This window comes from Phoenix dactylifera, chromosome 10 (assembly GCF_051530095.1).
Source record: "Phoenix dactylifera cultivar Ajwa chromosome 10, Ajwa_hap1_PhDact_Kaust_v1.1, whole genome shotgun sequence".
NCBI classification, from domain to species: domain Eukaryota; kingdom Viridiplantae; phylum Streptophyta; class Magnoliopsida; order Arecales; family Arecaceae; genus Phoenix; species Phoenix dactylifera.
In genome coordinates, this window is record NC_143199.1 from 32,889,751 (window position 1) to 32,906,988 (window position 17,238).

Sequence of the window (17,238 nt, forward strand, 5' to 3'; positions counted from 1 at the left end):
TAGATAATTCTAATGCATTTTTTACAATCCTAATAGTATCAATAATGATTCAGTCCAATTGCCTTGCCAGCCTTGTCAAGGGAGGGGAACCAATCCAAAGAAATTATGATGGTTCTTGGATGCACTATTTCAGCATATAAGAAGGAAAGCAGTTCCTCTTGAAGATTTGAGTTTTGTAATATCTCCACTATTAAGATTCTTTTTCCAAATTTTAAACTTAAGCTTGGATCAATCCGGGAAGCCCTGCGGAGAAATCTCAGTGAACCGAGATATGAACAGAGAAATAGAATGCAAAAAATCTCGATGAACCGGGATATGAACCTAGTCTTTGATACCAACCCTTAAAAGTTTACCCTTTAATTATCTTCACTTGTATTAAACAATTCTAATGCATACCATACAACTGTTATATTCGATGACTCTTGGAGAAAAAAGGGAAAAATATCTAACTATGCATGCTATACAATTGTTCCCAATTTATAATTATGTTTGCAAAAGTTTTCTTCCAACAGTACATATCCTTAAATTATCTTATCCATCTGCATAAAGTGTCAAGTCTATAAAGAGCAAAATCAGATGATCATAATATTTTCTTGTCGATTCTGCATTGAATCGAAACCCATTTCTGAGGGGGAGCCCTCTCGCCCACTCTGTTTTACTAATTTTGTAGATGAGAAAACCCTTTATAGGATGGGCTTTCATCGGGTAGAGGGTGACTGGATTAGGAGAGCCATAGACCCTGCTGCTTCCCCTTCTGCTCTACATCCAGATATTCTTTCTGTTCCTACTAATTTGCCCTCTAATTCCACACAAATCCCATCTTCATCTACCTGTGCTCCACCAACATCCGGCTTCTGCTTCTACTCCTTTCTAATTGAATGAAGATCTGATAAGGAGCCTAGTGAGCAGCATTGCAGATGAAGTGGCCTCAAGAAATCAAGTTGAATTCACTAGATTATCTGAGCAAATCTCTCAACTGCAAGAGAAACAGATTGCTCTGGAGCAAATGTCTCAAAATATTCAGCAGAGGTTCAATGAGTTAGAGAGGCCAATAGATATCTCGGAGTTTGCCAAGGAGGCTGCACTGCTCAGAGAAAGATCCACTGAGCGGATCATAAATTACATGGGTGAGTTTCATAAACTTCAGAAGAACAAGTTTTCCTCCATGATGACTTCACTGGAGCATGTCACACTTGAGTGAGAGCATTATTTTAATGATCTTGCATCTTCATCTAGACCATCCACCAGTAGACGGCATTCTTCCCGCCATCATGAGACCTCTTCTTCTTTTTCAGAGTGACTATGTACTGAATTGAGCTTCATTTTGGTGTACTTGTGCTCAATGTAAACCTTTTTTTTATATATACAATACAACTCTTTTGTAATACATCTGCAATGAAATGAAATTTCCTTCTGAGCAATTTCAATTTGTGTATTCCTTTTACTTATAATTGATTTAAATGAAATCTACTCCCCTATGGATGAATAACTTTTCTTTTTGCTGATGACAAAAAGGGGGTGAAGAATTAGGAGATGAATTAGTATAAGAATACATTGTTTGAGGGGGAGAAGAAGTATGCAATGAATAAGTAAGAATTTAAGAGAAGAATTAAATTTAATGTGGGATGAATAAAAAATGTTTGGGGTCATGCATTGGTTAAAATTTAAAATTATCATGCTCTGCTACATTGGTTAATTAAACTCGAATGCATTGATTGAATGGAGCTCTGATATATCAAAGCATAAATTCAGATTGAGAAGTTTTTTTTTAATAGTAAATAATGAAATGACAAGTACATGACTTAAGTAAGTATGAGCAAAACAATTGAGTGCATATTATGAATGCTTTTACAATTTCAAGTGAAAGGAGGACCCTTAAGTTTTAAAAGTTTATTGTTCATACCTTTCAACCTTTGGATAAACTAAATTATCAGATTGAATTCATTTTTATTCTTTTGACTCAACTCTTAGTATGTGTAAATTTATTTGCATATACTCAATGTTTTGTCATCATCGAAAAAGGAGTCGTCTCCCGCTTTTGGCGAGTCAACTCCGGAATATCGCGAGCCGTCTCCTAGAAGAGCGCCTGTATAGTACTTCTAAAGATGCCGCGAGTGAGTCGTCTCTCGAAGAACATGAGTCGTCTCCAATTTCAGCCGAGCCATCTCCAAGTCGCGCGAGTCGACTCCAATCTCAACGAATATATTGTCAGGCTGTACAGTCATGTCAGAATGGCTCTTTCACCTCTTCCAACGGCTATTTTTCGAAATTTAAAGCTCTGAAAAGTGGTTATAAATAAAGTAGAGACGAATACAATAACAAACCAGGAGGATTAAAAGTTAACAACCACCAAAGAAGAGTTAGAGCATTTTCAAAGAGAAAAGAGGAATAATTGCGCCTACATCGATTTCAGAAGTATTCTTCACATTCAAGGCTCGATTTATTGATCCTCAACCACTGGTATATTCAAGAGAGGATTCAGAAAAGGAGAAGCCACATTTTCCTTCAGCTCAAATCTGTTTGAGAGCTTCTTCCTTTTCATATTGCTTATATTGTTAAATCTGCCTTTTTAGAAGCTGTAACTTCTAAACACCTATACTCTAATTTAGTTACTTGATTCAATCAGAAGATTGAACTAAGAGGATTGAGGTTTGTTGGTGAGCCAGTGAAAACCAACGTTATAAGGTTGTGGTTGGTGAGCTGGAAAAAACCAACTGGGTTGGATTGTGAGCCTGGAAAAATAATCGGATTGGTTCTAGTCGGTGAGCCTGTGAAAACCGACCGAGTTCGTTGTGATCTCGTAAAAACAATAAGTTAGGTTGTGAGCTTATAAAACAACCGGGTGTAATCATAGGAATTATAGTGAACTCCCAAGTGATGCTTGGGGAGTGGACGTAGCTATAAAATTCTGTACGTTTGTGTTGTGGTTTTTTGAGCATCTCTTCTTTATTGCTTTCTTTATAGGTTGATTAATCTCTTTAATTTAAAATCAAGAAAGCTTTCATAATTTTCATTAGATTAATCCAAAAAAATCTAAGTTTTATTTAGTACCCAATTCACCCCCCTCTTGGGTTGTCTACTGGGCAACATGGGGCCTGTTTGGCCGAAATTGAGTAGCCCCATCGTTGTGAGCAGGACGATCCATTTTGGCCCCCATCACAAGCTTAAGTTTGAAATTTAGAAAAAGAATCTTAATAGTGGAGATATTACAAAACTCAAATCTTCAGGAGGAACTGCTTTCCTTCTTATATGGTTTCCTTCTTATTTCAGTGGCTCGACCGAACCCATGTCCTTTCGAAATCATCCATCCATCCCATCCGCACCCTGCCCCTGCAGTGTCCGTCAGAGCTTGACTAGTTGTCCCTCTTCGGCTTATCACCCATTTAGACCTGTTCGTTCAGCCGAGCAAACTAGGGAGATGTCAAACCAAATTTCTTATCTGAAATGGCGACATTAGTGAGCTGGTTAAAATGCATGGAGTGAACAAGACTACCTTATTGGAATTTGAGTCTGGTGACCTTGTGTATGAATCGAGGGAAGGGCGGCTACTAAACGTTAAAGCAGCTAGCTCCCTCCTTTGCTTTTTTTTGGAGAGGAAAAGAGCATCGCAGCCGGCCTGCCCCCCACCTTTTTTTTTCCAGCCCCTAATAGGGCCCCCCTCTGATAAGGAAGAAAAGTTTATTCACACTTTAATGACAAATTCGGTCCGATGGCTGTTCTCTACTAACCACAAGGATATCGATACTCTATATTTAATTCTCAGTGCCATTGCTGGAGTGATGGGCACATGCTTCTCGGTACTGATTCGTATTGAATTAGTCCAACTCGGCGATCAAATTTTTGGTGAGAATCATCAACTTTATAACGTGAGATTGGACGTCGACTTACCTTATTTTTTTTTATTGCTATCCAATCTAAGACAACGCTGATAGCTTGTAGTGAACAACCCCCTTATGAAACGCCTTTGCTTTGGTACTTAAGTAGTTAAGGCGAACAGCCCCCTTGTTACTATGATAAAGTGCGGTCTGCTTGCTGCCAAACCAACCCAGTTCGCCTTTCTTTTGAATCGAAGCTGATATGAAAAGCTTCGATCGTGATAAATAGAGCTCGTCACAAAAAAAAAGCATGATTGTCCCGAGTGTCTGCAGGCGAAATAGAGGCAAGGGGGAAAGCCTAGAAGGGAGCCACAAAAAGCTCTAGCAAATCGAGAGCAGTCCTCTACGGCTAAAAGCCAACAAAAAACCATCATAATTTCTTTAGATTGGTTCCCCACCCTTGACAAGGCTGGCAAGGCAATTGGATTAAATCATTGTTGATACTATTAGGATTGTAAAAAATGCATTAGAATTATTTTTGTCCTCTTTTATTCTATAGACACTGGACGCCTAATCATGATCCAGTAGGTATGATAACAGCCAATATTGCCGCTTGTCTCAATTTCAAAGCTTCGAATGCAAGTCCCATGTGGGTTAACATGATGTCAATGAGTAGATTAGTAAATATCCTTTCAAATTATTTTGTCAGCCAAGTTTACAGCTCCCTTACTTTAATCTTCCAATCATATCACCTTCTATCTATATCGGACGGCTTGATCATCTACCTATAGTTGTCCATACAGTTAAGGTGCACATAAAGAAATCTTTCATTTTTGTAACCACTAAGAGTCGGTTTTCCTCTATTTTTCCAATAGCTTACTACATGACAGCAACATGCCTCGGTACAAATGATACAGAGGTAAAGAGTGCCCCTAAGCAGTAGACAAGAAAACGATGCAGTGCAAGTGCTGCAGCTGTCACAAAGATTGTGAAGGAACTCCAAGACAACCTGAGCATCAATATGGGATCTCCTCTTACATCGTGCAGCACCTTGTAAAATATTACTTTCATCCGGCGGTCACTTAGGACTTTCTGCAAGACATATGTAGAAGGTGCAGGTGGTAGGTCCATTTGCCTCTCTTGCTGTCCTTTCACCACAATCACTTGATGATTATGCTGGCCTAGTGCTTCATTCCATCCAACAGCCTTAATCATCCAGTGGCAGATTATATCAGCAATAGCCCAGCTAAGATGTTGACGGATGAAGGTTGCATCTTTAGAAATCATTGCTCCAGTTAAGGATGTTGCATCCTGTTCAATGGAAGAAGCACCAGGTTAGTCTAAGCCTCCTTCAATACCTGATTAACAAATGCATTAAACACAAAGTGGACAACTTGCATGGCTACGGACAAGCGACCGGCAAGCTCAAACTTCCAATTTCTGAAAATAGAAAGATCTAGGATGGCAAAGCTGACAATAATTACATGCATCTTTTGCAAGATTGCCTGATGCCCTCTACCTTTGAGATCATTTGCCTACTTGTGCTTCATTGTTATAAATCAAGCATTCTGCTATGAAGTTGCAGTGGCTACTGAACTACCTAGATGATTATCCTCACTTAACTCATCAACTTTATCCTCACTTACATTCTGTAGATGATCATATAGAATATAAATAGATACTGGAACTTTTCATGTTTGAGGATGTCAGCACGCTTCATCTGGACATTAGTATTTAAATTTTATATATCTTTTATAGTTCTATTTAATATGTTACAACAAGTCAATTCACACTTTAGAAAAACATACTGCACATTTATTTTTAGTAAATACCATGCTGTGGTTTTTATTGTTTGCCCTTGTTAGAGCTCTTTCCCATGTTATCCCTTTCTTATTTGCATTTTGAAGTTCATATATGCATGTGTACAAGTTTCTGGTTTATGTGTTATATGCTCTAAAATATAATGTAGGGGAAAGGAAACAGAACAGCCACATTGAGATAAAATATAACAAATCTGATTTCAAAGCTTGCAAACTTCTACAACAGTGACTAACATGGATGTGTGGTCATGTATAGGTCACAACACATACCGCAGTCATCAGAAGTCTTCTTAGGACGATACCATCCTTTGATGGTAAGAGCTGCAAGATTAGATTTGCAACTTCAAAGACCCCCTCTCGAACATTTTGACTGTATGCAGAGGATTTGCAGGTGAGTAACATGTTATGCACATTTGTACCATTTCTGCATGCAGCATATAGGATACAAGTAAGTTCCTGGCTTGTAAGAATAAAATCAAGGTGAAACAAAAACAAGATATCTGATGTTATGATCAAGTGAAATCAATATAAGAAGTCTCCCAAATCTTTCCTCAAGAAATCAATACACGAAGTAACATAGAATCAAAATTTTATATGTGAGATGGTCTTCAAAGTATCTATGTTCATATCTCAATGCTTCCGTAGAAAATAACTTAATGCAGCTTGCATCCCTAAAATATTTTTCCAGAAAATTTTCAGTTAGAGGAAAAAACTAAAGATTTTTCCCCTAACAATGACAGAGTATCATACAGTCCTTTAATTTGGCTCTTTAGCATATAATTTTTCTGAAAAATGCAGTCCCACATATCTGTTTTGTCTTTTTATATTTCTTCTAGAACTTCTCAATTCCAGTGTTATCTTGGGGCGTTGCTACCCAGTTGCACATCAAACTGCTTTACCGATGACAGTATGCTCTACTTCCTATCCATTCAGACTTGGTGGCAGCACCTCTTTTGCCCATATTTGACCAAAAAATTTCTACATAAGTTTGGTACCAGGTTGACATCCGTCACTTACAGTAATCGAACCTTAACACAGAACTTAAAGACAGGAATAGGCTTGCAAGTTAAGGATAAGGAGCTGACAATGATAAGAGTATCCTATGCAAGTAAGCAGGGCAGTGATATCTCTAGGAATAAGAACAAATTTTTGGAGTACGTAATATTCAAGTCTTCTGCTTAAACTTGTTCAGAGCAGAACTCCAGAATGCTAGTATTTCTCTAATTTGGATACCAAATCCACCATGTCCTTAACATATTTCATCCTTAAAAGTGAGCTTATTAAATGAAAGAAATTGCGGTAGCACATTGTAGTTTTCATTTCTGTCGTTGAAAACCTTCAGTGCTGAGTAATCTTTTGCTAAGGAAGCAGAAAAAACATAAGTTCTATAGAAAGCTTATTGCTTTGTGCTAGTAAATTGTCATCAAATTAAGAGATGAACACTCATATCCCAATGCAGAGATCTAACCATTTCATCAACAAGGAACCACATCCATATACAAATAGCATGAGGTTAAGATACTGTCTTTTGAGCTGCATAAAACAGAAATGGCCAGCACTTTGAAACTTGCAACCAAGCCCCCTACTAACTCTAGAATTTTCTATCCAGCTAATGCCATAATCTCAACCCATAGAATATCCTTTTTTGTTACCTTCTTTAAGCATCTAATATAAGAGCAGTGTCAGTATAGGGAGCATGCCAAGTACTAGTTCCCTAATGGTATGGTAAGATACGCCTCGTACTGGTCAGTACTTAAAGTCTTGATAAAGATAATATTCAAAGTCATTAGGTTTCTTAAAGGAATATAACTTCATCTAAAAAGAGGATAACAAAAGCCTTCATTATTTTCATCGAAACTATGTCTACATTCTACTCCATTTTTGACATCATTCAACCTCCAACTTTTCCGCTTCAAGTAGATAGCTTTAAGTACATTCTTTCTTGATTCTTTTTTATGCACACACCCGTAAGTATTTTATGTCATGAAATAGCTAAATCATTAAGCTATGGGCTTAAAACCTGCATCAACTACCACTGACTAATGTCTTTTTTGAGAGAAAGGGAGGGAGATCCACCTGCAAAACAACCACTAACCAATGTTATATAATATGAGCTCCATCCTTCTGTAACTTTAATGACCCATGCACTCCATATTCCAGAAGAGAGAGCATATGCTTTTAACAAACTTTACCAGCTTTAGAATTATCTAAGCGCCCAATTCTCATCTTATAGAATGTATCTCCTAAATTACATATTATTGCAAACTCAAATATTCTATCTCCTACAATATTCCAATCACCAAATTCTTCCCCAGCAGGTATCTTCATTTCCTATACAATCTGCTCTTCCATGTTAAATCAAGCCTATGTTTATTAGCATATGATGGAGGGCAAAATAGATCGTCAATGCTCCCAACAATGGGACTACCCAATTTCGGCCAAATAGGCCCCAGCACCGACTGAGCCGCACATCGGCTCCGCTAAGAGCCAGTCTGAGCTCGGACTTTGCCGAAGGCACAGTCGACCTCGACCGAATCTCTCCACTGTTGCGACCTACAACAACCTTCTGACGCTTATGATGACGTCTCGAGCCCGAGTTCGGGATGCCCCAAAAGCTTCTTCGTCTTCGAGGTGCCAGCAGGTATTCGCCGACCCGCCCCGATCAAGCTCGGGGCGCCTCCTGTATTCGCCGACCCGCCCCGACCAAGCTCAGGGCGTCTTCTGTATTCGCCGACCCTCCCCAACCAAGCTTGGGGCGCCTTGTGTATTCGTCGACCCACCTCAAGCCTCCAGCTCGGAGCGCTTTATTGAGGAAGCTAAGCCGACCTCATCAAATATGTGGTGTAACCTCTCACCGAGCCCAGCCTCGCCAACAGCCGCATCCACTTGCGTACCTACGCCTACCTGTGTGGCCGTACATTGTAAACACCTTCGCGCCGTGTTTTGCTTGATGGCCAGCGACAGTCAAGGACAATGCCTTTCTACTCCAACCATACCCTGCTACGACTGTCAACGCCTTACCGTTTACAAGGACGGATGGCACCGTACGCCACAAGCAAACTCTGGCTGCGTGCCATCCCCACTCATGATGGGAACGGGCCATATCTCCGCCATTTGGGTGCCCCTACAGGAACAATAAATAGTCCCATCAGGTAACGTCTAAGGAACTTTTGGCTAGACCAACTGAGCTCCACTCTAACTTGATCATCAGAGGACCCTTACCGGAAGCATCAGTAAGGCTTTGTGCAGGTACACCGTCATGCGGGAGGTGGCTCTCATCCTCTTCAACACTCTAGTGGCTCCCTTGACTCCTTCGGCATGGTCACCCTCTGGCCATATTTGAACCACAACATTTGGCGTTAGAGGAAGGGCCTGAGTCGCGACCATAAGATTAAGGAGTCATGGAGCTCCAAATGCATCGAGTAGCCGGGTACCATCGCCCGACCACTCCCTTCAAAGTCCACCCCCTGCAACGCCTGCACCAGCGGACCAGATTCCTCAAGTCCAGCCAGAGTAGTTTTACCTACTCGCTCAGCAAGTCCAAGCTCTTACCGCAGCTGTTCAAAGCCTTCAGCTGGTAAGAGCCTCATCTATCAGCTCGATAGGAAAATCGAGGAAGTGGGGCGACAAATCCAGATGCTCCGGGATCAAGTTGCGGAGCGCCACAAGGAGCACCGTCGATTAAGCAGATCCCCCTGGAGGTCCGGTAAATATGCCCCCCTCCAAAGTTTCAGAAAGTACACTCCCCTCATATCCTCCCGGACAGAAATCCTCATGGAAATTAAGGATCACGGCTACATCCGACCTCTACTAAAGATGCGACCATTGGGGTCGCGGAAGTGTTCGGACAAATATTGCCGCTTCCATAGAGACCACGGTCATGACACGGAGGACTGTTACCAGCTCCATGATAAGATTGAAGCGATTGTCCGCCAAGGTTTGCTGAGTCGGTTTGTCTGTAGCCAAGCCGACAGAATGGAGCTTGAGGGACAGAGCTCGGAGCTGTGCAACGGGCCCAATGACAATCGTCTCAACGTGGGCGCCATCAACACCGCACACGTGCATCCCACATGCTAGCTGCTTCTTGACTTTGGGGGTAGAAAAGAGGCCGCACCCCCATCAATCCGGGTCTGACGACCCGGGATGTAAGCTACAACCCCCGAATGGAACTTTAGCCCCTCCAGGTCATGATTTTTAAATCCCAGAACGGGTCAATTAATAAAGTTACCCTCTAGAATTTCTCCAAAGCGTCTCTTAAATGCCTTAATGGGCTCGACACGTTCCGGTTGCCTCCGCAACACGAGTTATATATCGACGAATCTACAAAGTCATCCCTCGAGCTCGGCTCGGGATGCCCTGCAGCATCGACCGAGAGCCAAAGAGCCTCACGATTGCAGGATCTATCTGCAAAGTCGTCCCTCGAGCTCGGCTCGGAACGTCCTGCAGCATCGACCGAAAGCCAAAGGGCCTCGCGACTGCAGGATCTATCTGCAAAGTCGTCCCTCAAGCTCGGCTCGCGACGCCCTGCAGCATCGACCGAGAGCCAAAGAGCCTCGCGACGACAAGGATTTACAAGTACGCCCCCGATCTAAGTGGAGGGCACTCTGCGGCATCAACAGGGAGCCGCTGAAGAGCTCCCCCCACCGCAGCAATCTACAAGGTGCCCTGATCCAGATGGGGGCATTTTCTATTCTCGAGCTGGTGCCGACCCTCGAGCGGACTTCTATTCTCCAGCTGGTGCCGACCCTCGAGCGGACTTCTATTCTCCAGCTGGTGCCGATCCTCGAGGGGATTTCTATTCTCGAGCTGGTCTCAAATCGGTTTTCCTTGTTCACCAACGTCGCCCTTCGAGCCAGGTTCAAGGTGACTTGCGATATCAAATAAAGAGCTGCAAGCTCATTCGACTGCAGGGTTATCTCCAAGCTGGAAGTAAATGCCGAGCACGAAGACTTCGGCAAACACCCGACATATCTCCTGCTACGCAAGATAGGCCCGAACTTAAGTTATGCAGTTCGAATTTTGGTAACCAGACAGAAAATAGGACAAGCTCAAATGCCTAGTTAGATTTCAAAGACAAAGCAAAACAAGCACAAATACTTGGTCTAAGGTATAGCGTGCTGAAAGAAATGCATACTTTATTGGTATCAAAAAGGGCCAAGGGCCAAATACAAGAGAGCCCGACCTCGAGGTTGGGTTGAATACAAAAGGCCCAGGTGGCCGACTTTACAAAAATAAAAATAAAAGCTAGTCGACTTGAACGACCTCTACACTGACCTCAGGAGCGGCTTTCGTTCCGATAGTAGCCTCAGGAGTGGTTTCTACACTAACCTCAAGGCCAGCCTCAAGAACGGCTTCTGATTTCGTCCCAGTGGCGACTTCGGGGATGATCTCTGGCCTAATTTCGGGGATGATCTCTGCGGCACCCCCGATCACTTCAACAACCTCATCCAGATTCGGCTTAAGGCCACTAAGGTCGACTGCAAGGCAGAGTCATTGGGCTTGACCACGATAATTTTTAAAGCCTTGGATCATGGCACTAGTAGCCCCCTTTGCCAACTCGTCAACGTACTCCACCGACTGACGAAACTTCTTAACGGCCTCGCAGGCAAGTCGCGCGCCCCCCAGCCTCAAGGCCTCAACTTCGTCCCGCTGGCCATTCAGAGCAGCTTCGAGCTCGAAGATACGGCCTACGGCGGACGAGCAAGCCTGAGAGTGCTCGACCTCCATATCTTGAATTTGGGCGAGCATGTCCTTAATCAGAACTTCAGCTGCCCGTACCTTCTTTCTGGCCCTTCGAAGCCGCTGCTCGGCAACTGCAGCCTTCTTCTCGGCCTTGCGCCACTGTTGCTCAACAATTGTCGCCTGTTCCTCGGCCTCTTGTTGTCGCTGCGCAGCAGTTATCACGTGAGCCTCGGCCTTCTGTCTCCGAAGCTCAGCATGCTCCATCCTCGGCCCGAGTGCCCTTATCTCCTTCCGCTGAAAGAATAGTGCCCTAAAAGCCAACCGCAATCTGTATTACAATAGAATTTCTTTTATTTTTCAGATCATGTACATGACATTTTGATTATAAATAAAAGGCATTATGTTTCATTATTTGTTGTATCTTATATTTGTGATGAACCCCATAGATTAGGGCAATGGTTTTAAGGCTATGATGAGATCATGCCAGTGAGACCTAAAACTCTAAGACCCTAATCTAAGATATTCCTAATTTTTTGGTACATTGAGTCGGAGATCAATGCTACCGGTAAGACTAGCACATCTTATGTATGCTCGATGCAGAGGGTGATTGATCTCACAGTCACTTGTGTGGAGACACTAATACAAAGATGTGGATGCTCATTAAATGAATGAGTGCACTGAATTGACCTGCCAAGAGAATATCTTATGGAGTCTTACTTATATGTCAAAAGATGATTCTCTTAGTGGAAGTTGTGCAACTGATCCTTTGACCTAAGATCACCATGGTATCTTGTGTACATGAATCCATATTTTGGTTTACACTCATTCATGACAATAAATTGTGTAGGTCTTCTGAATATGGTGAATTGTGTACAAAGATTATGAGTAGATCAACAAGAAATCAATCACTTCTAATAAGAGTAGACCGCATCCTACTTACTCTAATCATATGATAATTCAGAAAATCTTTGATTAAAGTAGAATGAAAATTAGAAAGAATTTCTAATATTTTATTATTCGAATTATCATTAGAAGATTGAGAGAGACATGAATATGTAATTGAGTTTGACATAGATCGACACTCGTATCATATTCAGGATGCAGTATGATTGAAGCATTGAATTGCACGATAACTTGCCACTGAAGGGTACGTTTGGTATTTCCACCAAATTTCATATCTTTTGGATAGACATGATACGTTGCTAGACATCAATTTTTTCTTGTAGATTTGATCGAATTAAAAAGTTTAATTCGATCACTAATTAGAAAGGGTTGTAATTGTTAAGTTCGGGTTCGCACAGTTTTGACCTAAATCGATTAGAAGAGTTCTAATCAAGTTAGGACAACTAGCTCCTGCACCTACTGTTGGCTAGATATGGAACCCAATGGGTCACACACAAGAAAACTGATCAAGGATCTAATTAGATTAGACAATGTTTGCAAGATGAACATGCTAGCATGTGTTGCAAACCCTAGCTCCTGATTTGAATTAGATTCGAATCTGATTCTTGATTTGGATTAATCTAATTTGATTAGATCATATCCTGGTTTGGGTTGGCCAAGAGTTGGCACCTAATTGGCTTGGTTTGAACCAAATTGGATTATGTTTGATGACTCATTCACTTTTGACCATTAGATCTTCATCAACCGTTGGACGAAGACATAATGGTGAGTTGGTTTGAACCATAGTCTGCCGTATCGGTCCGGCCTGGGACCGGTATCGGATCAGCGTGAAATCCGGTACCGGTAGTTTATTGTTCGGACCGGTACGGGACCAGTTCGGACCGGTACGCCACCGGTTCAGACCGGTACGGGACCGATTTCGTACCGGTCCGGTACGGGACCGATTTCGTACCGGTCCGGTACGGGACCGATTTCGTACCGGTCCGGGCCGCCACTGGTACGCCGACCGATACCGATACGGCGGACCTTGATTTGAACCCAATTGGATTGGGTTAGATAGAGCCTTCACTCATAACCATTGGATCTTCATCAGCCGTTGGATGAAGATACAATGGGATTGAGGTGAGGCGCCTTGGATTTGGACCATTGGATCTTCATCAGCCGTTGGATGAAGACACAATGGGATTGAGGTGAAGCGCCTTGGATTTGAACCCTTGGATCATCATCAACCGTTAGATCATGGAATGCCGTACCGGCCCGTACCGGCCGGTACGGGCCGGTACGTACCGGTCCGGTCCTAGACCGGTACCGGAACGGATAAAAAACCGGTATTTTCCGGTTTTTTATCCGAACCGGCCGGTACGGGCCTCGTACCGGTGCGAACCGGCCGGTTCGCACCGGTACGATTTTTTTTTTTTTTTTTAGAACCACAGCGCCGCGCGCTGTGGTTTTTGAAACCACCGGTACCGGCCGGACCGGACCGGTACCGTACCGGTCCGGCCGGCCACCGGTACGCCGACCGGTACCGGTACGGCGGACCTTGCGTTAGATGATGAGATAACCAATGAATGGCGTGAGGATGATGGCGTGAGAAGCATTTTGAGTGCATGAATTGAATTAGCGTATCATGAAGAGGCGCCTCTTGGTTGGATAAGGATGAAACACAACTAACTTCTTAACTGATAGGCGTTTCATACTTATCTAATACATCTCCTTTTATTTGATAGCGCCCCATCTTTGGATACGTCTCCTCCTTATGGGTGCGCCTCCTAATCGCACGCCTCCTCATGATGAGGCATTTGGATGGGTTGCATCTTTTGGTGATGCATCCCCATGCCAACTATAAATAGGAGTGCGCTCCCGGGGTTTTTAATCATCCGCATTCCAAACCAACTCTCTCTCTTATCCTTCTTTCTTACAAGTATTCTTTCTTTCTAACATCTCTTTCCTAGTTTGTCCTAAGCCAAGACAAGGAGGTCTCCTTTAGGACAAAACGCTTAAAAGATTTAGAAAGAGGAAGAAAATTAGAAAGCAAGGAAAGCAAGCCAATTGAGTTCTTTGGAAGAATTCAGCATCAAGGATCAAGTTCTTTGGAGTTAGAGTCTTGAACCCAAGTCCTATGTAGATCAACATTGGAGGGTGAACACTTGGACACCTCGTGAAAATTCTGCATATTGGATTTAGCGTTGAAGGTATTCCTTTATTCCTATATTTATATTTATTTGTTTGATTGTTACCATTAAGGTGATCTTGGCTCATTAGGGTTTGATGTAACGAGATTTTATTAAGAAATTCTTTGAAATCCCGCACTTCCGCTACACCTCTACATCGCTATGAAACCCTACAGTTGTATCAGAGACAACCTCTATTGGTTCAATCAAATGATCATGCATGTTGTAGGATTCATATTTGCTATGAGATAGCAATATTATATGATTGTTATATGCTATGAGATGCAATGTTATATGTTGTAGTATGTCTATAGGAATGCTATGTATGTATATGTTACATTTATAGAATGTGCAAGAGACCATAAAGCCCTCATAAAAATTATATCAAGTAGTAGTGCAAAATACTTTAAGCTGACTCATTCTGGATCAATTGATCAATTGGTGTCTAGGAAAGTGTCAAAGGTGGTTACTTAATTAGGACCGTTGCAAAAGCATGGAGAGCCTCCCACCTACTTACCTGGCCAATTTGGTTAATTATCTTTTATGAATAGCTTAATGTTGAAAAACACTACTCCTAGCCTTCCTTCATGCCTCGACACTATTTTGTCAAGATCCATGCTAGTTTGTTGTGCTAACACAAGGCTTGCTATGGAGACTGATATAATATTGTCTTGGTGCATTAAGATGCTTATGACATCTTAATATGTTGCTTTGTTGTGCTAACACAAGGGCAGCATTATTCAAATATGACTGTATGGAAATGAAGGGTCTGACTTAACTAAAACATTATAGTTTGTTGTGCTAACACAAGGTTATAAGTATTTTAGAGGACAAGATAATGTTGAGAATTGCATGAGATGCAATTGAAAAAAGTTTTCTACCTTTGAACTCATAAAAGTTTGTTGTGCTAACACAAGGCTTTTATGAGGAATTAGGATCTCAACCCCACTAAGAAAATCAATTAGAATTTTCTCGTTTATCATAGGAGAGCTATGATATTCAATAAAATAGTGGAAGTAACAATTAGATAAAAGTCCTTATCTAATTGTATGTATGTCATAATGATTGGTCTGCTTATATTAGTTTTGTTCTTTGCTTATGTAGAATTAATTATGAATTAATAGCTTCTTCACTATCACTGAGAGGCATCTTGGATGCCAACAAGTTGACCGGTCCAAACTATATGGAGAAACTTTCTTACATCCTTGAAACCCCTAATCTTGGAATGATAAGGGATGATGCTACTGAAGAAGAGGTTGCCACACACAAGATGTGGAAGAATGACAGTTTAACTGTCAAGTGTATCATGCTGGCCTCCATGAGTAATGAATTGTAAAGGCAGCATGATAGCATGAATACTTTTTCTATACTTCTCAATATAAAGGAGCTGTATGTAGAGCAGAGTAGAACTGCTAGATATGAGATATCTAAGCAATTATTCCGTGCAAGGATGAATGAAGGGACATTCGTGCAAAACCATGTTCTTATGGTTATTGACTAGATCACTAGATTGAGTCAATTAGGTTTTGCTATGGATGGTGAGCTAATTCAGAATTTGATCTTGCAGTCACTCCCTAAATCCTTCTCTCAGTTTGTTGTGAATTATCACATGAACAAACTGAAGACCTCTTTACCCGAGCTGTTGAATATGCTCAAGATAGCCGAGACCCATATTAAGAAAGATAAGGGTCCACTCCTTATAGATAAAAGGAGGTCAAGCAGTAAGGGTTCTAAGAAAAGATTGAACCATAAAAGTAGCAAGATGAAGAGGAAGAAAGGAAAGAAAATCTCCGGATCAAGTACCTGTTTCCATTGCGGCAAGGAAGGCCACTAGAAAAGGAATTGCAGGAGTTTTCTTGCAACTGTAAAGCCTGATGCAAAAGTTGCGTCAAAAGGTATGTTTATGTTACATGCCGGTTTGTCATTAAGTTCTTCAAATTCAAATTCATGAATATTGGATACCGGCTGTGGTTCTCATATATGCAAGTCATTGCATGGACTACAGAGAATTAAAAGTTTGAAGAAAGGTGACTTTGAGCTTTATTGCGCTGGAGAAGAGTCCATCCAAGCTGAAGCTGTTAGAACCTACAGATTGGAGTTGCCATCGAGCAAGCTCTTGGAGATGAAAAACTGTTATTATATACCAAAAATTATTAGAAATATAATTTCTATTCCTTTATTATTAAAGGAAGGATTTGAAATTAATGTAAAGAGCAATGTTTGCTCTATTTCTTTTTCTAATGAATTTTATTGCAATGGCATTATGGAAAATGGTCTTCTAGTTCTGTTTCTTAATGACAATGTCTATCATATTGATAAAAGCAACAAAAGGAAGAGAGAAAAGGTGAATAATACCCTCCTTTGGCATTGCCGACTTGGTCACATAAATGAATCGAGAATAAACAAGTTGCACAAAGAAGAGTTCTTTGATCCTTATGAATCATTAGGAACTTGTGAATCTTGTCTTATAAAAAAAATGACCAAATCTCCATTCACTGGACATGGAGAAAGGGCAAGTGAGTTATTAGGACTTGTGCATACAGATGTATGTGGTCCTATGACAACTCCAGCTAGATGTAGATACTCTTACTTCATCACATGCACTGATGATTTATCAAAGTTCGGATATGTGTATCTTATGAAACATAAATATGAAACCTTTGATAAGTTTAAAGAGTATCAAAGTATGGTGGAAAAACAAACTGGAAAGAGTATTAAAATCCTTCGATCAGATCGAAGAGGTGAATACCTTTCTAGTGAGTTTTTAAATCATCTTAAGAAAAAGGATGTTCTCTCTGAATAGACACCTCCGTATACGCCATAGTTAAATGGTGTAGCAGAAAAAAG

General features: G+C 41.4%; 1 protein-coding gene across 4 annotated transcripts in view; it reads right to left on the reverse strand.

Annotated features, from left to right (window-relative positions):
* Positions 1-4,624: 4,624 nt before the first annotated feature.
* Positions 4,625-17,238, reverse strand: part of LOC148702366 (uncharacterized) — a 46,904-nt gene continuing 34,290 nt past the window's right edge. For 3 of the 4 annotated variants that reach the window (XM_089925964.1, XM_089925962.1, XM_089925956.1), the window contains exons 17-18: positions 5,906-6,059; positions 4,625-5,126 (exon numbers count right to left, since the gene is read on the reverse strand). The gene's annotated coding sequence lies outside the window, so the exon portion shown is untranslated. Of the gene's footprint in view, positions 5,127-5,905; positions 6,060-17,238 lie in introns of those variants that run through there. The other variant, XM_089925961.1, reaches the window with a different exon arrangement.